The sequence below is a fragment of the Desmodus rotundus genome, chromosome 11 (assembly GCF_022682495.2).
Source record: "Desmodus rotundus isolate HL8 chromosome 11, HLdesRot8A.1, whole genome shotgun sequence".
Classification (NCBI taxonomy): domain Eukaryota; kingdom Metazoa; phylum Chordata; class Mammalia; order Chiroptera; family Phyllostomidae; genus Desmodus; species Desmodus rotundus.
This window is the reverse complement of record NC_071397.1, coordinates 51,265,069-51,289,441: the sequence shown is the minus strand read 5'-3', so window position 1 is coordinate 51,289,441 and position 24,373 is coordinate 51,265,069. Positions and strand designations below refer to the sequence as shown.

Sequence of the window (24,373 nt, the reverse complement as noted above, 5' to 3'; positions counted from 1 at the left end):
AAAGGAAGAAGACTGTGTCTCAGCAACTCTCGTGCCCACCTCCCCATGCTCTGAGCCCCACTCTACCTCTGCTGCAGTGAGGTGACCATCTCCAACCAGGCTTCCACCACTCTGGCACATGCAATCCAACAGTGCCTGTTTGGGTCATGTACCAACCTCTGAGTGCCCTGAGAATTCTCTGACACACTGTGTATGGCATTCTCAGGACCCTGCAAAGCATTCAGAAGTGCTAGCCAGTTAATATCTAAGGAGTTAACCTTGTCCAAATGGGGGTGGGAACTGATAGAAAAATGCTTTTGTCTTTCATCCCCTAGGCAAGCAGCTCTGACACATCTCACAAGGCTCCTCAGAATGTGCCAGGAGCTTCAGTGCCCACCACCTGATTGGTGGCCCACTTGATAATGCATCCTGGAATAAGCTTGTTTACCTTTCCGTTTTTACCTGCTCTGTTCTGTGCCCCTGTCCCTTAAAATCAGAAGCTCCTCAGAATTACTGGTAGTCAAGTCTTTGTTTCAGGTTCTGCCTTCAGGACTGAAACTAACGTAGTAAGTATTTAAGAGAAGAAAGGAAAAAAGTAAACTACGGATTGTCCCCAAAACAGTAGACTGTTAATAGATTTATGTCCTCAATCAAGGCTGTGAGTAACTTAGAGAAAGTGAGTTTTATAAAAAACTGGGATTTTTTGTTTTTGTTTTTTAGTTTCTACTTGACTCAAAGCACGATCCCCAAATGGCTCATTCTCCAGGGTTTCAAATGTGTTGTCTGAATGAAGAGCTAGAGAAATCCATGTCCTTCTAATCCCAGGACAGTTGCTCTTTGTCATTATTACCCACTTTATGGACTTATATTAACTTACAGCAGAAAGCATAGGAAAACCATTATCTTCAACCTCTAAGGCAATGATTCCATGTGACAGTAATAATATTTTCTTATTTCATTTCTATTCAACAGTATGTATGTACGTGTGTATATGAAATAGATTTTATTTTAGTGGAACGGATTTTAACTGCCTATTCTTTGTTTTAAAGGACAGTTTAAGTTTGATGTAATGTAGTTTGTGACTCTAATGTATTAATGTGAGTTGTTTTGTGTTTATGGTTAGTATAAATCCTTTCTGTTAACATTAAACCTTATTTATAACTTATTTTAAACTTCAGACAAAGACAATCTTGGTTTTCTACATCTATCAAGTAAAACATTTAACTCTCATGAATCACAATATTAATTTGACCTACTGTGTAAATCGTAAAGTACTTATACTCAATTCCCATGAAATTTAGCATTTCCATGATACTAGGTGGAAACTCAATTTTCTTGCATTATTTAGCATCATTAACTTATAAACAGAGAGAGCTTAAAATGGCGAAGAGAGTTTGAGCTTCTTGAGATGTCGTCTATGCACATACACTTCCTCCTCGGATCAAAGCTGTTATCCTAGTTCTTTGAAATATTATATCTGTAATTTCAGCAGACATTTCAAAACACATCAGAATGGAAGTATTTTTCAGTATCTAATTTAGCTGGAACTATTTAGATGAGTCCTATTTGTTTTCAAAGTTGGTTTTATTTCATTAAGTTAGAATTACTTGTTTTCTAATTATATCTGGAAATAAATAGCCTTTTCACAGACTAATACAAAAATCACTCACTCAACTTTATTTCAGATTTATTTGGCTGACAGAAAGAAAGTAATCTCTCAGTCACCATTATCAGAAGGAATTCTCTTTCTCAACATAATTTTAAAATGTTGATTCGAATTTCCCCAAATGAGTCAAAATCAAACAATTTTAAAGGGCCAAGGAAAAAAACTGGTAAACACTGCATTAAAAGAGATTTGAGTACTATTCCATTGTATAGGGTGGGGCAAAAGTAGGTGTATACTTGTGAGTACACAAAATACAGTTTATTTTTACAATTATTAATTATTGTATCATTTTCCATAGGAACAACTAATCTTGCCCCACCCTATATAAATATACCACGTCTTACTCAGACATAAAAGTTATGAAATATTGTCATTTGTGATGACAACACAAATGCATTTTGAGAATGTTGTGCTACATTCTTAGATGAAAGGACAGATGAAAAAGGACAAAAATCTATGTGATTTCACTCCTGTGTGGAATATAAAACAAAAAAGTAATAATAGCTTTAAAAATATTTTAAAAGACTTGAACATGAGAGAGAAAAAGTTTGGTGACAATGCCTACTCAATTTAGAATAGTTCTTCAATTAAAAAATCCAAACTAAGTTTAAAATTATCGTGTACCTCTGCAATAAAATCAAACTTCTTCCTGAGAGACAAGAGTCTACTTTGAACTTTTAACAGGAAAATGAAACAAAATCCAAGCAACAACCAAACCAAACCAGACACACACTCACACATACACACTTAGGTGGCATTTATCAAGTACTTCCTATGTGTTCATAACTATGCTGAGTGCTTTTCATTTACATTATTTCATTGTAAATAACCCTCTTCTCCGGGATAATGGCATTATTTTACGATACATAAGTGAGGGTGGAGTTAAAATGCAACTAAAACCATCAGAACAGCTCAACTTGAAGTTAGAATCAACATGGGCAACTATCTGGTGATACCACACCACCAGTTATTTCAGTGCATGTATCACGGTAGTGGACGCCCCGGGGCACCACTCAGCTCCCTCCTGTAGGTCTTTGACACTCATTTCCCCAGTTGCTGGTCCTGTTGGCGTCTGGCAGCTCACAATCGAGTCCCTCTAGAGTTGAATGCCTCTCCCAAATTTGTCCCTAGAATCACTGTTTTCTTAAGGTGACAGTACTAAGGCCCGGCCCTCTTGCCTCATGTGGGCCCTCTCTGAAGGGCGATCCCATACCCAGAGCTCCTTGTGATCGTTTGAGAGCCCTGATGTGGCTTCATGACAGATCCCTTTCTTCCTCTGTGTAATCAAGCTTCCCTCCTTCCTTATAGGTGCCTTTGGTGCCTTTCATGGCCAAGGAAAGAATCAGCGAGTTCAAAGATTTGTCAGTAAAAACTTCTCAAACTGAACCACAAAGAGAAATACTAATGAAAAAAAATAACGTAAATTGTAGTAAAGTCTAGGACAACTACTAAAATTGAAAATGAAGTGTGTTTCCTTGTGGGTATAGCAAGGCCCAGCCGACTCTCCAGCAGCGATGTCAAGGGTTTCCCACCCCACCCCCACCCCCACCCAGTGAGCATATCAAAAGGCGCCCTTGTCCTTGTGCACTGTCACAATTTTTGCCAAAGGTTTTAATAAGCAAATAACCATGAGCCTATTCTGGTGGGTCTTGAGGGCGTTTGTATTTTATCTGGAGACTTCTTTAAGCTGTTGGGTGTACCTGTCTAAGAAACCATCAGCAGATCATGATCCTACAGAATGATATCAGGCCTTTTTTTTTTAGATAGAACTTGTTTCTAAATACAATGCTCTGAATGATAGAATAATGCCAAGTAACTCAGTCCGGGAAAAAAAAGTCTTTAAACACTCTACCTTTGCAAAGATTTGTGAATCAACTGTTGTAAGTTTAAGCAGAAGCACTGGTTGACTTGTTGAACATGGGAATAGTTTTTTATTGCCTTCAAAGAAAACACTGACTGACTGAAAAAGTTTCATCCTGGATTTTTAGCATATTTTACCTGAGGTGTAGTGGACAGAACCACATTCTTTGAAAGATAAAGGCATTGTTTCCTCACAGAAATTGCCAGTTATTTTGGCACCAAATAAAAGATTCAGTCAGTAGAACACTGTTATTTCAATCTGGCTCAGCCACTCTTCTGCTGTGTCAGCGAGGGAGCGTGCCCGCCCCAGGAATGCAACAGTGCCAGCACTTTGTGGGTTTCTCCACTTGCTGTGTGACCTCATCGTTTAGCCTGGGGACCGAGTGTTACTGAGAATACACAGATTTATTACAAAAGAGATTTAATGAGAAATGTAACACATTCTGCAGACAACATAAAAAATCAAAACATTAATGGCATAATCTTTAGATACTGCTTGCACCTGGGATTCTGTTTAATGTCCAGTATTAAGAAAAGCTCGGAGAATCTAGTGATTTTGTGGATCAGTTTTATGATTAAAAAATTGACAAACTGAATTAAAAGATACAGCCTTTCAACAGTTGGAATGTATAAAAAGAATCGAATGGGCATTCTAGAACTGAACATATCCTGTCTGAAATTAAAAACTAACCTCATGTGTTTAAGGGTGCACTCTATTCGGAGCAACGTTTGGTGTAAGAAACTAAAAAAATCCACTAGCACAATGTGGTTTTTAGTTTACAGAAAATGTGAATTCATAATATAGCATTCAGCTAGATGTGTGAAGTTGTCTCTAGGTATCATAAATACCTGTGTGGTCCTTGAGAAGTCATGTCTACATTTAGGCAGTAACCAATAGAAAATACTGAAACTATTTTCTATACCTTCCAAATAAGTTAAATCCAATCAGCCTCTGTATATATTTATATATATTCATACCCATATCTATATCTATCTATAGCTATGTAGCTATAGCTATAAAGACTATTCGTTGGGCTTGGTCTTTCTTGAGACAATCATTGTTTCTACTCTGGTGTTACATAATTAAACGAGTCCAATTTAATCAATTTTCCCTACAGACGTTTCCCAGTGATTTTTAATTTGTCTTTCGACAATCATAATTTAGGAACAGAATGCCCTTTCTTTCTGTTCCTCTCTCTGTCGTGCGCATGCCCGCACACATGCAGAAACACTGATGATCATCGTCACCTCATCATGCCGGTTCTTCCTACCACATCATGTAAACAGTACATAATCGCAGACAAAGTCCAAATGTGATCATTATTTGCCATGGAAAAGGATATCTGTAATGCATGTGTATTTATCTTATTAATGGATCTCCACATTTTCATTTTCTCATGTTATCAACAAAGCACATTTCCATAAACAGTTAAGAGCAAACAATCTAGGATAGTAAAATTTAAAAAAAATAGCCGTACACATTATTAGGTTTTCTTTCCCACATTTGTGATTGATTTGGGATGATTCAGTGAGTCACCAAGTCAGATAAGTTTTTATTACACTTTATATGAATAATCTAATAAATAATACCTCAAAAATTTATACTATTTTATGGCTTTTTGAAAGCTTTTATATACACTGTTCCAATTACAGTGACCAATTATTTCACTGGATTGACTCAAGTGACTGTTAACTAAACCAGGTAAACAAAACCTTTCTTATTTAACTAGAAACATAGTTAGTAATGGAAATGAAAGCGACTTATTCTGCAAACCCAGACACCATAACTGTGTATCTTTCATCAGAACAAATAACTAGTTGCTGCAAGGACTGGGCAGTCCAAAGTTCCGTTGACAGTTCCTTGCCCACAACTCTTCACAGGGACATGATCCATCACTGGCACAAATTTTAGCATTCTCCAGTTGAATTCTGTGTGCCAAAAACTAAATTAGTGGTTTCCACAGCATTTAGGCTTTTTTAAAATTTTACATTGGGAACATGGTATGGCAGTATTTTTAAGGATCAGTCAGAAAGCCTGTAAGGACAAAGAGCTAAATCGATCTTTTATTTTTACATATCTAAGAAGTGTCCCAAAGGTTCTTCTGCCATTTTCTAATTTTCTCTATGTTCAGCCTAATTTATTTTTATTTTTTTAAATTAATACAAATTTAAACCAATGAAAAAATATATCCAACAAATTATCAGTGAATATAAAACAGAACAATAAAATGTAACAAAAAGTACCTATGTCTAACTTTGCCACTAAGAAAGCATGAATAGTGTGGTACAATTCATCAAGACAATTAATTACTTCTAAATCCAAAATAATAAATGTGTCCCAAATCCTATTGATACAAGACTCATTTGTGAAGCTGTAATTCTTGATTCAACAGGTCATTCACTCAACAAATAATGGCATCTTATTACATCCTAAATTCAAGTACTATGCTAGGAACTGAGGTGATAGAAAGATGAATGGAACTTGGTTGCTGATTCCCATAGAAGATAGTTTAAAGCACAAATGGTAATTTGAAATATGATGGGTAGACTTTATATGAGTGAAGGAAAACAAATCAAAAAAGATTTAGTGAGTGTAATCAGCTGACTCCTGTTTTGAAAGACATTTCTAAAAATTATACATTTTAAAATCATCTTACGGACATATAGGTCTATCAATTCATTTGGTGTTATAGAACCCATATTAATAACTTACACTCTAATTTTCCTTGTCTTACTCCATTCTCTGATATTTGGAAGGGAGTTCTAGAAAAGAGTTGCTTTTAATTGTTTTTTTCCCCTGTTTGGCTCAACCTCATGGTTAGTACATCATCAGTTAGAGTCTAAAGTCAGGGACAGAGCAGATATTCTATGAGCAAGTTCTTAACAATAAATTTAATAAATCATGCCAAAGTTCTGAGTATTTAAGTTATAGTTGGCTGATAAAGGATAAAGGAGAGAAGAGTGTGGAGTTTAGTCTTTAATGGTGCAGAATGAAGTCATGGACAGTTAGGGTGATCAGCCAGCAGCAGAGATGGTTAGAGATTTTTTTAATGTTTCCCCAGAATATTTGATCATTAAAAGAATAGAGCAAGTTCCTTGCGTGAGGGCTAGTTAATGAGTATTTGATACTAGTGTCAAAAAAGGAGTGACTAAAGAAGTAGAGACCAATCTCTTTTGTGCTGTTGCAAATGGTTTCCACATGAGAAATAATAAATTCCCTTGTCAGGTCATACATTCAAATAAATTCAAATTTAATATCTATAACACAGGAAGTTTAACTTATATTGAAAAGTATTTACTGGTTCAAGATTAGAGACTATAACACCACCTGTTATCAACTATACAGCAAGGCTACTGCAATAAAAAGAGTCTGGTACTGGCAATGGAACAGAATAGAGAGCCCAGAAATAAACCCATGTATCTACGGTCAATTAATATTTGACAAAGGGCACAGGAACATAGGATGGAGTGAAAATAGCCTCTTCAATAAATAGTATTGGGGGATCTGGATAAGTACATGCAAAAAAATTAAACTAGACCACCAACTTACACCATACACCAGAATAAACTCAAGATAGATAAAAGATTTAAATATAAATCATGACAACATGAAAATCCTAGAGGAAAACATAGTAAAATTTCAGATATCTCACACAGCAATATTTTTGCCAATATACCTCCTAGGGTACGGGAAATAAAGAAAAAAATAAACAAATGGGACTACATCAAATTATAAAGCTTCTGCATGGCCAAAGAAACCATCATCAAAATGAAAAGGGAACCAACTCTATAGGAAAACATAGTTGCCAATGATACGTCGGACAAGGGTTTGATCTCCAAAATATATAAATATCTCATTTGACTCAACACTAGAAAGACGAACAATCAAATTAAAAAATGGGCAAAGGACCTAAACAGACACTTTTAGGAGGACAAATAGATGGCTCATAGACATATGAAAGGATGCTCAACACCACTAGCTAATAGAGAGATGCAAATTAAAACCACAATGAGATACCACTTCACACAGGTCAGAATGGCCATCATTAGTAAATCAAAAACAGTAAGTGCTGGTGAGGATGTGGAGAAAAGGGAACCCTGATGCACTGTTGGGAATGCAGACTGGTGCAACCACTATGGAAAACAGTATGGAATTTCCTTAAAACACCAAAAATGTAGCTGCCTTTTGACCAAGTGATTCTACTGCTGGAATTATATCCTAAGAATCCTGAAACACCAATTCAAAAGAAATTATGCACCCCTATGTTCATAGCAGTGTTCTTTACAATAGCCAAGTGCTGGAAACAGCCTAAGTGCCCATCAGTAAGAGAGTGGGTCAAAAAACTGTGGTACACCTATACAATGCAATAACATCCAGCATAAAGAAGGAACTCCTACCCTTTACAACAGCATGGATGGAACTGGAGAGCATTATGCTGAGTGAAATAAGCCAGGTGGTGAAAAACAAATACCATGTGATCTCACCAATAAAAAGAACCTAATGAACAAAACAAACAAAAAAGCAAAATAGAACCAGAGGTATGGATACGTGGAACAGCCTGACAGGGACCAGAGGGGAGGGGAGAAGGGGGATAATGGTGAAAGAAGGGGAAGGGACTAGTGAAAGAACATGTGTAAATGACCCATGGACATGGACTACAGGATGGGGATTGACTGTGGGATAAAGGGGTGGGCTGGGTGGAGGACAGCAAAGGAAGACAAATTGGGACAACTGTAAGAGAACAACAGTAAAATATTTAATAAAAATGATTGTACATCTACATAGTAGAGAAAACCCTACTCTCCAGCATTAGTTTATGAGGATGACTAAAGGCCATTAAGCTTTAACATTGGAAAATCCATTTTGGATATAAATCAGCAAGAGTGTCATCTTTTCTGTCTCTTTTTCTCTCTGTCTTTCTTTCTCTTTTTGTCCCTCCTTCTCTCCCTCCTTCCCTTCTTTCTTTCCTTTCTTCATTTCTTTATTTCAAAATATGACACATGGAATATAAAATTAGGGCAAAAAGCATTGTGAAAATTATGGTAAACACTATTTTTTTTCAGAAAAGCAGATTGCTAAAGTACTATTTAAAAGTCATTATTATTAAGGCCATATATAATTACCTTTTCTAATAATGTTTGGTATATTAGTGATACCTAGAGACTGGGTTATGTAATTAATATAAATGAAATTTCTTACATAGAAAGAAAAATAGCAGTGAAAATTGTATTTGCTATATATACATTCCTTTCATTTGCATCGTATTATGAGTAAACATATTTCTTTAATAAGGTTTTCTTTAAAAGAAAAACAGTAGTAAATGTGGAGACAAGTTATCATTGGATTATCAAAAGTGAAAGATGCAAGGCAGTGTTAGTCTTTATTATATGTGATTGATATCAATTATAATTGCAAGACTAAGTGGTTCTCAGTAAGAAGTAGATTCATTTCTTGTTTCAGAAAATATGTATTTAAAATCACCAAGACATGGAAGCAGCCCAAGTATCCATCAGTAGATGAGCGGATAAAACAACTATGGTACATTTACACAGTGGAATATTATTTGGCCACAAAAAAGAAGAAAGTTTTACCTTTTGTGACAGTATGGATGGATCTGGAGAACATTATGCTAAGTGAAATAAGCCAGTCAGAGAAAGACAAATACCGTATGATTCCACTCATACATGGAATCTAACGAAGAAACTGAATTAGCAAGCAAAATAGAGACAGACTCATAGAGAGCAGGATGACAGCTAGGAGGTAGTAGGGGTGGAGAGGTTGAGTGAAAAGGAAGAAGGACTCAAGAACATGGACAATGGTGGGGTGATTGTGGGGGAAGTGTGTGTAAGAAAGCTAAATGGTAATGGGAAAATACAATAAAAATAAAAATAAATAAAAATTATAAACATAAATAGGTTATATAATATTTTGAAATGATTAGTTGAATTAGCTTTACAGTACTCATTGGCATGTCTCAGGTTTAAAGTTTTAAATACGTCCCTGGCTCTCTCTCTAAACTTCTCATGTATATGGGGTCTCTGACTCCCAAGTATGTGGGGTTTCCATACATGTGTATGCAATTACATTTAGTCCGTCTTCTCTTGTTAATCTGGCGCATGGCTATTTGATTAATAGACCAGCCAGAACAACATAGGAAGGTGGAGGGAAGTTTTTTCTTCCTTCACACCAATGTAAACACTTTTAAATTTAGGAATGCGATTCACTGTGATTCAGTGTACATTTCTCAAGTAGTTTCATTACATAATTTCTTACAAGAGAAAAACCCAAAAAGAAATTCATCAGAATAATGGAAAATTATGAAAAGACCGAAGTGTCTTACACTTTGCCTTATTTAGTATTTATTTAACAGATTTTAAGGAGCTGAAGGCCCTCCTCTGTGATATTTTCAGTGATTTTGGTAACAGACTTCTGAGGTAAAACAGATAGAATTGTCACACTCATTTATCATGGAGGTGAAAGGTATTGATTATGTTATATAGGATCGAAAAGTTAGTGGTAAATACAAGTAGCCAGGTCTGTAGTCTAGCTACCTAGTCATGATTTCATAACATCTTTATCCAGGACTAGATTCATTAACTCAGTTACTTTGGGGACAAGGTGTAGGCAGAATCTTTGCCTTTTAATTCTCCCCTTTTCTCTAACAACAAACCAATTCAACTTTAATGAGAACTGAGGGGAAAAATAACCATTTAAATAAACATTTCCTGCTCATAATTTTATTTACTGGTAACATACTTCAGTTCTGCAGAGATAGGCAGTCAAATTTGCACATTCAAGATCCAAATCTCAGTGTACAGTAAAAAGGGGATATTTCAGAAGAACTAGAATTATGGTGAGATGAAATACAGAGATAAAGTGCTTTAAAAATAAAAAAAGAAACAAGAATGTTCCCGAGGCCCCATAGGAGAACAACGAGCTAGTAACAGCATAACTGGAAGGAGGTCATTGTGACAGACGTGCTGGCTCATTGATTCTATTTGTAAGTATTGGTGAGTTTAGAAGTTTAGTATTTGTAAGTTTAAAGCAAAATTACCAGTTCTAGACCAGGGTAAAAATTTAAAATCTTGCCAACAACATGACATACTCCTTTTGTGAAGAGAAATACATCAGTCTTATCAAGTATGAGAAGTATGCTTTCAACAGCAGCAAAGTAATTATTTCCCTCCATGAAATTAGCTCTCCTTACTGAAACCACAAAACCTTAAATTAAAAAGCTGAAAGAGGGGTTGGTTTTATAGTTTCCAAAGGCATACAGCTGGATAAAAAATGGAATCAGAAACAGGGGGCAATCCTAGACCAGAAAAAGGTAGAGAGCACCTAACAAAGGCATGTTAAAAACAAAACTAAAGATTAATTGCTTTAACGAGCAAATATTTAGTGTTACATAAAAAACAACATTTTTTTGTGTAAGTTTGCTAGGGCTGCAAAACATAACGCCAGAGACCTGGTGGCTTAAACAACAGAAATTTATTTTCTCACAGTTCTTCTACAAGCTGGAAGTCCAGGATCAAGTTGTTGGGAGGATTAGGTTCTTTTGAGGCCTCTCTCCTGGGCTGCAGAGAGCCAGCTTCTTGCTGTTTCTTTACATCCTCATCCCTTTGTGGGTGTCCCTGGTGTCTCTCCCTCTTCTTATAAGGACACTAGTCATATTGGATTAGGCTTCCAACCTAATGGTCTCATAATAACTGAATAACCTCTTTTAAAGACCTTATTTTGAAATTATGTTATATCTGAGGTGCTGGGGGTTGAGACTCTAACATAGGAATTTATGAAGGACACAGTTCAGCTTATCACACTTCTCCCCACGAAAGACAAGAAAGACCTTTTACAATAAATCATTTGACACTGTCTTTTTTTTTTTTAAGTTTGTAACTCCCTATCAGTAACTCTTGAGATTTAAAAGAAATCTAGAAATAAGTTTTTAAAATTTTTATAAGCTTTCTAAGAGCTTTCAGAAAAGGCAGGTGTTATAAGAAAGGGAACCTCAACAGCTGTACAATTGAGAAATACTTTGCTCTGCTGATTAGGGGCCATTTTATATGCAATAGAGAGAATGATTTTGTGACATAGAGGAAAACGTATAGGAATGTGAAGAAAGTGTGAGTAAGTACTAGAACTATCAATGCCTCCTCAGCATTGACTTGACCGGTCCGTATGGCATAGCAGGCAAGCACTTTGGAGGACTAATCCCGCCCAGGAGAGAATTTCCATGAGGTCCAATCCAATGCCAACCCATCTTCCAGTCTGTATGTGCAGGATTCGTGTCCAGATATAGTGGCTCTTTCAGAAGTAGGCATGTGATAATTTGGTCCAAGCAGAATAAAGTCTGTACTTTTTTAAAGATCTAATTAGTTATATTAAGTGATTCATGAATCAGGCAGCATCCCAACTAGTGACTAGAAGGGCGCTTCCAGAGTGTTTGACACTGGGAAGGAAGTTCTCTTTTTGTCTGGGTAGTACGGTGCATGGAAACACTGCTGTCATGGTAGCCATTTGCAACCATGAATAAAACAAGTGTAACAATGAAACTGTGCAAGAAGAAAGGACTGAGAGAATTATAAAGAAATTGAGTTGGACTTGATTAGAATGTACCCAAAGCCCCACCTCTTGACTCTTAAATTATGTAAGTTAATAAAATTCTTTTCCTTTTAAAAAGAGTTTAAGATATGCATTGTGGTTTATAATCGAAACCATCTTTACTAATATACTTTATAATTTCCAAATAACAATGTAAATATTGTTTGTCTTTTTACTACTGTTGTAATTAAAAAAGTCCCTATACTTTTTAAAATTAAACCTTGGCCAGTTACTTGTGGCTATATAGACAATTAAGGGAGCCAGAACTGAAAACTCAAAACTAGCAGCGGAGCACCATTTGGGAAAATTATTTCACTCCTCTATGTCCTTGTATTTCTTTCACTTTGGCTAATATCCAACTCCAAGAAGCAGGATGGATAGTATTACAGTGATTAACTACAAAGTACTTTGAGTTCTTATTTAGAGAGTAATATAAAGTACATCATTAGTATCTGGAAGCAAATATTGTGTCAAGCAAGATTAACCATTGGATCAAAAGTGTGGGGGTTGGGAGCGAGTGTCCCCAGAATGTGCGACCACGGCCTGCGGAGTAAAGCCTGACAAACTCAGGAAGAACCTGCTCCAGGAAGGATGCCTCGCACAATGTCGTAAGCATTTTACTTTAGAGTCCAAGGAAGGGCCTGCTGGCCGTACCCGCCCCTTGTTCCCAGTGTCCTACGGACATCTAAGATCCTCTTTCCCCCTTTTCTCTTTTGTCCAAAATGACGCATGTACCCAATTTTACCTCGCTGTCTTTGTAGTTTTTATGCTTATGCGAATTTCCTGTGTGCATGTATTAACATTTGATTTTCTTCTGTTAATCTGCTTTATGTTGTTTGAATTATTTAACTAGTAAGAAGAATGAAAGGAGTAAGGGGAAAGCTTTCCTGGCCCAACAAAAGCATCTGTGCCACTTTCTCCCATTACTCACTCTGAAATCCACGCATGAAATAAGGTTAATGAGGTAGAAACATAGTCTGATAATTAAATCCAGAAAAAAAAAGATAAATGTAGTAGCTCCCCCTCCAGGAAAATTACGAATTCAATCATTTCATTTCCAGATTGAGATAGCTGCTGGACATTAATAACAAAAGAAATGTTTCTGAAAGGGGCAGGAAATTAAATCTATGGAACATAGAAATAAAGATATTCTTAAGAAAATAATAGCAGTGATTCTAGCATTCATAATGGAAGACTCTAAAGAAAATGAAAAAGTGAGATTTGAGACGTGGCCATAAATGAGAGACTTCAGGAGGTAAGCAGCATTTCTCACATTCTCATTTAACAAGTTATTATTTCTCTCTCGTCTGAGTGCAGACCTTTGCAGAGATCTAAGATATAATGGTCATTATCAGGATACAGACAGCTTTCCAGTGGAAACATATGCCTTTGTATTTTTTTTAGCTTAATTCAGTCTGACATCACTGACTTTTTTAAAACTATATTTCTCAATTTCATTCCTAGGCAGAAAATTGGAAAGTATTCATAACTTTCTCACATTATCTACTTATAGAGAATCCCACACATTTATAAAAAAAGTGATGCTAAGCCAGTTTTTTATAGTAGCCCCAGAATGTAGATAAATGCAAGGTGTCAATCAAAGTCCTTTTGTGGTTTTAAGAAGATGGCAGGGAGGAATGAAGCAGCGCCCTCTAAGAGAGAGGGTGCAAAGCACGCCCCAGATTAATTGAGAAGAATTAAGTCTCAGATGGTCTGATTTACTGCTTTTCAAAAATTTTTACTAGTATTTATAGAATTTGGATTCTTATCCTACCAATCACCTACAACACATATGATTGACATACACCATTGTGTAAGTTTTAGGTGTATAATAATTTGATATATATGTACTAAAAATTATTACCAAGTAGCAGTTAGTTAACATATCAATCACTTTACATAGTTACAATGTATTTTGTAGTGAGGACTTTAAAGATCTACTCTCTTAGTAACTTTCAAATATACGATACAGTTAAATGTAGGTGCTCTAGTTTGATATCCATTTAATAAATGGAGAAAAATGATGGGCTTGATTTAAGGCACTCATTGTTTATTAATGTGAAGAATTCATAACTTCGCTATCATACTTAAAGTTGCCAAGTCCATTTAGTGCTGTTCTAACCAGATTCCTACAGTGTTCACGGGAGGTAGCCAGATGCAGTTGGCCTGTCCTCTGTGAGGTAAGCAAAGCTCAGCTTTCACTGAAACGTACATGTGGGATAAAACACTTTTCATATTACGTTCTTCTCTTCGGGCATGTTGCTTTGCAACATTCTTCTGAAAGGCAACAATTCTCCAGTTACAACTCTATCCGCTGAATGGAAAGTAATATTAAATTATCTGTGCTTGGCAGAATATCGATAGGCAAAGTCACACAGCAGATCGTAGTTGAAAAAACAATACCCAGTGACTCAGGTTGCTATCATCCTAAGTAGAAAGGCACACAGTCATGTCCTAATGGAATCCTCTCATCTTAAATGGCAATGGCTAGAGAGCACATTGCTTCAGGATGTTTTATGAAAATATAATCATCCAGAATTATTCACTCCACTCCATTGATTAATTTATCTTAGAAATGCTCAACAGCTGCTAAGTACCAGGAGCTAGGCCTCTGAAGGGGACCAAAAGTTTTGCTTTTTGGGATTGATTTTAAGCTAGTTATTAAGGAACAAGACTGAGAAAAAAAAACAAACCTTTGACCCTCCACCTTTTCCTGCCTAAGAGATTCAGGGAAAGACCTGCTCCAGAAAGGAAGTCTTAGAATGTTCCCCTTAGCACCCTCATTTGCATTGAGTATGGTGGATGGGAGGTCAGGCAGGGGCCTGTTGACTAGATTGCTCAGCCCTCTCATTGTTTCTGGGTTGCCTAGCAAATATTTGCATGCCAAGTATGGTCCACTCTTCCTCAATGATCTGTAGATGGTCTACTTCTTTTGAAACTTCAGGCACCTACCTGCCTTTTTTCCTTAGTCAAAAATGACATATACGAGATATAACCCCATTTTACCTCACTGTCTTGAAATTCTCATGCTTATGTGAATGCCCCATGCATGTGTATTAAAATTTGATTTTTACTTGAAGTCTATCTCTGTTAATTTACTAGCCCAGCTAGAGGAACTTCAAAGGTAGGATGAAAAGTATTACTATTATATATTTTTTAGCCTCCACATGTCCAAAGATGAATAAAATAGACAGCCCCAGCCCTCCTAAGGTCTTTGGGCAAGTGAGAGAGACAAAGTGTAAAATAAGCACTTACAAGTCTATGCGAGAGTCCCATGCGGGGTGACAGAGTGCTGTAGAAGACAAGGTGGACACCAGAAGCCTGTGGGGAGGACATTCCTGTGTAAATCAAGCTCACTATTTAAATCAGAACCTCAGGGGTCAGATCTGGGTTGAACTTAGGGAGGTGGGTGTCACCAGCATATACAGGATGGAATAGTTAAAACCTGACAGAGGAGAGATGACCCAGAGGAGGGCCCATGTCCAAAGGACAGAATCCTGGGTAGCACCACACTTTACTACACTAACTCCTTTCTTGTGGCTTCTCAAAACGTAATACTGACCTCACCTAAGTAAAGATGAGAGCAGGGTCAATGACACTAAATATATCTCTAATATATTTGGTTGGGTGTTTTTTTTTTTTTGGCAGGCTCTGGCATTAAGTGGACCTGTGAATAACTTTCTGAATCCTCAATTTAATCACTCTAATTCATTGCTTGTATTTCTTCAGGTTTGCCATTGTTTTCTACCACAAATTATGGAGCTTGAGAGATGCTTTTATGACATGAAGCAGGCTGTAGTGATTAAAAACAGTTTCAAAGCTCATAGTATGTCTCCTTTCTGTAACTCCTTTTATATTGGATGGTTGCTCCTTTAGGGAAAAATAATAAATTCCTTAGATCCAAAATATCCTAGCTGGAACTCAAAGATCCGGAGAGATGAGGATGGTGACTCTGTATATGACAAAATTCTGCTCAGAGTTTTGTATAACAGGTCTCCTGAGAATTTGGGGGAGTTTCATTCTGCACAACTTTGGCAAGTGAACCAGCATAGGGATGTGCTCTGAGGCCATTTACATTGTCCTGAATCAAGTAGGAAGGCAAGACTGATGTTTTTAAGGAAGGCTGGTCTTCTTCAAGCATTTGATCTGATAACAGACAAACAATTTCATTTCATTTTAGGCAACAACAACAAGAAAGGTAAGCATAATTTCTCCTGTTCTCTGATACATTTTCTTTTCTCTGTGTTAAAATGTTATTATCTCTTTCAGACATTGTAATATATTTTGGGGAAAAAAGCCCCAATTTCTATTATACATACTCTACAATGGCCTGTCCCATGGAATGAGGCCTATATTGAAGTAGGATTTACTCTAAGGATAATTCACTACCAAGTGTTCCAAAGCATTTAAACCTCAAGGAAGCAAAGCTCTCATCACTTGCTCTTAAAATCTAAATTCAACATCTATTTTGCCTTCAAATGACTTCAGGTTAAAACATTTTCTTTCTGTTACTGCATCTGTGGACTTTGGAAATCATATATCCAAAATATCGGTTAGCCCTGTATTTGTTACCTGCAAATCTCCATTACGGAACCACCCTTTCCCCTGCGTAGCATTGCTAACAAAGATAATTAGAAAGCTGATAATGGTGGCATAGCTCAAATATCAAGATAAATTAAGTACCTTGCTATTATAAAACTTTAAAATCCCAAAGAGGAACAAAGTGGGAGTTGTTACAATACTATCTTGCCACTTACCCGCAATCCTAGGGAAGTGCCCAGGCTTTTTGTTATGATCATTGCATCAGGCCAGCTCCCAAACCTCAGGCACAGAAAGGTTTTAACTGCTCCCAGAACTGGGGTAGCCTGGAAAAAGATAGGCATTCTTCCTATTGGGTGCTGCCCATGGAATGCAGGTGGATTTTCAGTGACACGCGGACCAGGTACTAACGCTAAGCTTTTGGGCTGGCATCCCTTCCAGTCCATCCTGCACACAGCTGGCTGCCAGCATCACTCTCCTAAAGCACAGCTCTAGTTCTGTCTTTCCCCATCTCCAAACCCCCCATGCTTCATCCAGTCTGATGATCAGGGCCCATGCCAGGCATCCAAAGCGCTCCATTCTGTCTACTGCCTAACTGCCCACTGCTGTCTCACACACACTGTGGAGCCGGGGTGAGAGGAAGTGCGCTTTTCAGTAGGAGCCTCACACCTCCTGCGCTAGCTGTTCTCTTTCCTCACACGGCTCTCTCTCCTGGGAGTGTTGAGCCCACCCCCTCCCACCTCTGCCCTCCATTTCCACATCCCAACAGTCCAGGCCCATCCAAAACGCCCCTTCTCCCCAATGACTTCCTGATCCCTGATGGCTTCTTCTCCTGAACTCTCATGGTGCTTTACTTGGAAGCCTCAAATTTACAGCATTTTCTTTCCTATATTGTGGTTATTACTGGATATGTCTTAGAAGAATCAAGTTCCAGGGGGACCTTTGCTCTGGAAATATAATTATTTAAAATTCTGGTAAAGAAAGGTTAATTTTTTTTGTAATTCATAAATTTATTTTTTATAATAGATGTACTTTATTTTTTAATATATTTTATTGATTATGCTATTACAGTTGTCACATTTCCCATCCTTTATTCCCCTGTGCGCTGCCCCCACTCTCACCTGCCTCCCACCACCCCCCTTAGTTCACGTCCATGGGTCATACATATAAGTTCTTTGGCTTCTACATTTCCTATACTATTCCTAACCTCCCCCTGTCTATTTTCTGCCTACCATTTATGCTACTTATTCCCTGTACCTTTTCCCCATAAGAAAGGTTCACTTTTGATGGAACTTGCAGGTGTGTCTGTTTTTTCCTAGCAATGTCCATACTTAAATAGCTTTATTCTTGGCTCTGATGAGTGTGAATAATTGAATTTTGTTTGATGCTGATAATATGGATCTGATCTAAGGCAACTGAATTTCTGCAAATTAGTTAAATGAGAGTAATTTTTCCAGAAGGGATATACTGAGAAAAAACTTCTTTTTTAAGTATATTTTATTGATTATGCTATTACAATTGTCCTAATTTTCCCCCCTTTAGCCCCCTCTGCCCTACACCTCCCAACCTTCCAGCATTCCTCCTCCTTAGTTCATGTCCCTGGGTTATACATATAAGTTCTTCGCGTTCTCTGTTTCCTATACCATTCTTAACCTCTCCCTGTCTATTTTATGCCTACATATTATGCTTCTTATTCCCTGTACCTTCCCCCCCATTCCCCCCTTCTCCCTCCCCACTGAAAACCCTCCTTATGATGTCCATTTCTCTGATTCTTTTCCTGTTCTAGTTGTTTGCTTAGTTTTTGTTTTCATTGTTTTTCTTTTTCTTTTTTAAGTTCATTTGTTGACAGTTGTGAATTTGTTGTCATTTTACTGTTCATATTTTTGACCTTATTTTTCTCAGATAAGTCCCTTTAACATTTCATATAATAATGGTGTGGTGATGATGAACTCCTTTAACTTGACCTTATCGAGGAAACACTTCATCTTCCCTTTATCCAAGATTACTCTATCCAGCAAAGCTATCATTCAGAATGGAAGGGCAGAAAAAACTTCTTTTGGACATTAAAATATTGGCTCATTTTGGGTTATGAGACATGGGAGGGAATAAATTTTAAGTCAATATTTCTATTCTATTCTATTTTGGTTTCCAATACAGACGTTTTGGTCTGTTGTAAACTCAGTTGCATATCATTTAAGTTAGTAATCATGTTCTTCATTAAAACAAATGAACTCTGGTGATGGTAGAAAAATTAAACTCAATTTAGCAAAAATATATAGAGGACACTGTGTAAAATGATAGTAGGGAATTATATAATGAGAGTGGTCTATTTGCTTAAGTAGTTCAAAATCAAACAGTACAAGTTTTAAGCCATAGTCTTTTACAAGCGGTAGGAGAACATTTCGTCAGGATTTGTGCACATGTATCCAGTCAGGAAAGATGTTGGATTTGTTTAAATTTCCTTTTACTTATGCCACCATAAGAGTCATTATTTAATTTTTATCTTAATGTTGTGTCAACCCTATTACAAAATATATACCTACATCAATATGTATCTTGGGCAATATTAAATTGTTAGACCTTGAACTTCCCCAAGGGCCCCCCAGGCTCTGGAGTATTTCACTGTTCTCAGAGGGTCAAGGAAGCATTCAAGCACCCAGGAGCAACAGCCTTCAGGTCACGTTCCCAGAGCGTGCCATGTAGTTTTTATTAAAAGCAGAACAATAAAATTTGCAAAAGTCAGTGGTGAGAGTTTGTTTTTGATGTGCTGAGCATTCACACATTTTCCACCTCCGCGATGGGACCTGATTGAATATTTATTCATGCTTTGCTTGTTTACTTTTTGGTGGTGGTTGTTGACTGTCTTCTATCCTCCGAACTCTCCAGAGATCTCTGGAGCTCTTAGCATAAAGCCACTTTAGAGACAGAGGGCCCGAGTGATCTCTGTAGCCCTCATGGCTCATTCTCGAGGAAGAATCTGAGACCTAGAAGGGTAAACTAATTAATTGTCCAATGTCATTTAGTAAGTTACTGTCACTAGAACCTACAGTTTCACATTTTTAGTGTAGTGACCGATTAGTCTGCTATGGTAAGCAGTTAGAATTCTAGCAATCAGTTTTGTGAGATTTTTGTTAAGTTAAAAATGGTTTTTATTGAAGGACTGGCCTTCAGTTAATTGTACATGTACTGCCTTGCTTCAATACCTTTCTCCCAACACAAATGTTTCTTTTGAAGGCTTCTCTTTGTAGTTGTCTCTAAAACTAACTTTCCCTTTGGGGCTCTTTATCCACTTTCAGTGATTCTTTTACCTTTATCTCTAATGTAAAACCATATAAAATGTACTTTTTCCCCCGAAAATATTAGCTATAGTTCAGCTCATGAATACCTCTCATCCAGCATGGTTGTGATATCTTCAAAGGATTCCTGCAGATTAGTGATTCAAGTCTGCATCCACCAGGGCTAGCCATCAAATGACGCTCCAGTGGGCACTTTGTGTGAGACCACTGTTTGACCACCCCCGGGGTCTTCGCCATTTCAATTAAAAAGGAAGGATGGAGAACAAGGAAATCTTCACTCTGGGCACAAATGTTCCTATTACTTTTGGATATACAAGGAAGGCTTACTTCTATCTTTAGGTTTAAAATCTATAATTATATACTTCCTGAAATTTTGTTTTTTCCAGAAAATGCACCAATACCTTTCATATCTCTATATCCCACAGTTGCTTATCCTTTTATTTTGCTTTAGTGTAAAGATGAGGATAATAGGTTCATATAAAGCTGGCAGAAAAGACTGTGCTGCTCTGGTATTAGATAAGAAATTAAAAAAGGGAGAGTGGCATTACCTCCCATGTGAGAGGTAATTGTTACTCTTTGGCCTGTGAATTCTTTGCTCTCTATTTAATTTCTGGAAGAGAGGCATTTGCTTGTATGGTATTTTATATTTCATTATGAAATAATAAGAGAGGTAAAGCAAGCTTGATTAAATTACAGCTATCCAAAGATAGAGGATTTTTCTGTTCCAAATTTAGTATGGTACAGTAAGGCTTTCAATGAACAGCAATAAAACCATGGATGGAGCAGGCCCATGAGTGTATTTAGCTGGCTTCTGAATGCATATTTTGAAATAAATTTAAAATTCATTTTACCATTTTATAATGAAACAAAACTTTCACCAAGTAGTAATGTTGTTTTATGGTAACATGGAAAAGAACGAGAAGATACATAAAATAGATATTTAGAGATATTCCTTTGGCATCTTTCTGTGACAGTGGCACTACAAAATTAATTTATTTTTCTTTAAATATGCAGTTCCAAAGGAGAAAAAATAATGGATATTTTCATATGTATGATGCAACAAAAGAACTTTTACTCATCAAATTAGCCTATTCTTAGAAAATACTGTATAGGTATTTATTTATTTATTTATTTATTTAGTTAGTTAGTTAGTTAGTTAGTTAGTTAGTTGGGGGATGATTCTATTTTAGTGTGCTATAGCTTAGCCATTAAGTATAGACATTTAAACTGAATTATAAAGACATGACCCTTCATGTTTTCATTTGCAGTTTAACAATTTATCTTTTTTATGTTTAAGTTAGAGCCACATTTCTTTTTAGGTTTGGTGTGTAAAAGGTAACCAGCATCATTAATAAATCATTTGCAGTGTTGATTGCACACTAAATAATAAAGTAGATTAAAAGGCTATTGAGCTTTCTACAAACCAGTAGAGTGATAGGATGCAAATCAGAAAATAAATTGGAATTGTCTTAGAAATTATGATTTATTTAAAATGTATTTTGAACCGATGTAAGAAGTACCATGTTATGCACTTAGAGGAGGGTGCAGAACTGCATGGTCTACATCATCCCCTGCACTGGGAAGCTCACATCTAATGAAATAAGACAACATTTCTCTTCTGTGCAAACTCTGGCTGCTTTCCATCTCACTTTGATTAAAAGTCCAATCTTACTGTGACCTTGAAGCCTGTAAGTCTTAATAGAATAGTCCTCCCAGCATCCTGTCCTTGCTGCCTCTCTAATGTGCTTTCAAGACAAGCTTTCTCACTGTTGCTTGCCACAGGGCCTTTGCACATCTGCCTAAAGGCCTTCTTTACACATTCACAAGGGCAGCTCCTTTATGTCATTTAAATATTCACTCCAGACATTCTCCAGTTAGATCTTTTCTGACTATAATGTCTAAAATTAAAACCCATTCACACACTTCATATTTTCCTATGTTTATCTTCTTTAGTATTTATTATTATCTAACATACTCTATATTGTACTTATTTACTTTTTATATTGTCCATTTTCAAATAGATTACAAAATTATTTATGGTAGGAAATTTTGTTTTCTACATGCTCTACTATGTCCTACTGAAACATTGCCTGCCTCAAAATAGGTGTTCAGTAAATATCTGCTTAAGGGATGAATGGGTAAGGAGGCAAAAGGATGTATTCACTAATAGCTATGACATAATGAAGAAATTACAAAAGGTGTAAGCAGAGAATGGATACAGTCATTAAGTTATATGAGTCTACAGTTCTGTCTTTTGGAATGGAGCAAGTGGAAGTCTTTCAATCTCTCTTGTATTTTCTGTGAATGGGCTTATGTGGTTAATAAACTACCTCCTCCTTCCCAATAATACTGATGATAGAGTGCTGTTATTTCTTTAGATTGCTTTCTATTTTGAATAGGAAATAGAAATATATCTATTCTTTTCTGAAAGTAATTATGAAAATTCATCTTCAATTGTTATGAATAATTTCACTTTAAAATATGCAGTGTTTGATAATAGATCTCAAATACGAAATTAATTTCTTCTTTTCCTTTTCTAATCAGCCTGCTTCCATTTGGTGTTTTAGTAGCTGAAATAACAGAGATCCATTGTGGTTTTAGTCAAATTAGAAAGCAGATTTCCTCCTTTATTGTGCCTCCATAAAAATCTATTTAGCATAAAATAAGAATGCTGTAACATTTCCAGACAATATTTGATTATGTACAGACTTGAATGTTTCCAATTCTAACCAGTTATTGGAGGGTGCATCTAATGATATCACTTCTAATTCAGCAATCACGTTTTCCAGTTCTTGCAATCTGACATATCACACTTTTCTCCTCTCAGCAGAAAAAGATATAATAGCCCTGACTGGCACTGATCAACCAATTTTCCTAAATGAATAACTGCACTGGAAGCTGCAAACAAATACCATCATTCGTTCAACTAACTGAAAAAAAAGTCACTGAAGAAGAAGATTAGGAACCTAACTTCCCACAGAGTACAGATGAAGCGACGAGGAGGTTTCCATTGTGTGTGTGAGCAGCTGAAGGCCCCATGTTGTGAAAAGATGTCCAGGCCACAGTGCTGAAGGAGAGAGGGGTAACAGGGGTTGTGATCCGGGGAGGAAGCAGCACTGACTAAGAGGTACGGATCACTGTTTATCTGAGAAGCCTCACCTCTTCGCTCACCGAGTCTGGCCTTATCTATCTCCAAGCGGCAAAAGCCAAACAAATGGGGTTGGAGAGGAATGGGGAGGGGGCATCTGCTAACAATATTTCATTGATGTCTTTTCACTGTCCTGTGTCATATGGTTTCTTCTTAGCTTCTAATAGGACAATCATGGTTCCCACTTACCTTCTTTGTTCAGAAAGACAAACAACTTGGCTCTCTCCTGTCTGAAATTTCAATCATTCACTAGGTTCGTATCTTTATAACTTAAAATAATCTTGTTGAACAAATACTGCTGGTGTAACTGCTTCTAATTAGCCTGTGCTCAGCACTGACATATACTGAGGTTATGGTGTGCCTGACGATGGGAAGCTGGAGCATGGGAACTGCTGTACTAAAAAGCAAGAAAAAGGAAAGGAAGAAAGGGAGGGAGAAGGGAGGGGGACGGAAAGAAGGAAGGAAGGAAGGAGGGAAGGAAGGACAGAAGGAAGGAAGGAGCTTTTGAGAAATGATCACCTTGTCTAACCATTAGCTTTTATCTCATTGGTGCCCTTATCATCCTTAACTAAAATGCTTAGTTTTCCAAGCACCCTGTTCCCAAGCCGCTGTCTCATTGCTTCTGCTCATTTCCTCTCTCTCTGGAAATGCCACATTTTAGGAAACAGTTCCTAACCCTCCAGACCTTTCCTGACCACTCTGTGCTGGATGCCACAAAGCCCCCTTCCCCACTCTTTCTATCTTAATGATTGAAATACATTCAGCAAGGGTTAGTTTGCATGTGTGCATTCTTTCTTTGGGCAAGACACCAGTGCAGGCAAGGAACCACGACTGTGAAGTTGTTCGTCCAGCACCTAGCACAGTGCCTGGCGTACAATATATGCTTAATGAGTGCTTACTGAATGAATGCCTGTGAAGGAATCCTCAGCTTCTCTAATTTCTTCTCCTATTTTATCAGTGAAATAGTAGCATAAGTAGCCTTTGTGCTCCTTGACACCGAGCTGAGAAGTTTCCCTCAGTGTATCATTTTATCCTCATAACAAACTTGAGGTAAACGGCATTGATGCCTGCATCTTCCAGGTGGGAAACTCAGGTTTGGGGAGGCTAAGTAACTTTTCCAAGGTCATACAATTACAAACAAACAAAAAAGCCACCACACACAGAGAATTAGGTGTGGAGACAATATAGTAAGGACAGAGTGTATAGAGTTAAAGTGGTTTTGACATCATTTCTACCTGTGACATTGACTAGTTATGGAAAGGCCCTACATTTCACTAAGATTCAAT

The 24,373-nt window shown here is 37.0% G+C and overlaps 1 protein-coding gene across 7 annotated transcripts in view; it reads right to left on the bottom strand.

Annotated features, from left to right (window-relative positions):
- Positions 1 to 24,373, bottom strand: part of FUT9 (fucosyltransferase 9) — a 270,697-nt gene that overhangs the window by 40,660 nt on the left and 205,664 nt on the right. Inside the window, exon 1 of one of the 7 annotated variants that reach the window (XM_053914073.1) lies at positions 15,360 to 15,619. The exons of the other annotated variants lie outside the window; for them this stretch is intronic. The gene's annotated coding sequence lies outside the window, so the exon portion shown is untranslated. Of the gene's footprint in view, positions 1 to 15,359; positions 15,620 to 24,373 lie in introns of those variants that run through there. 7 annotated transcript variants of the gene reach the window in all.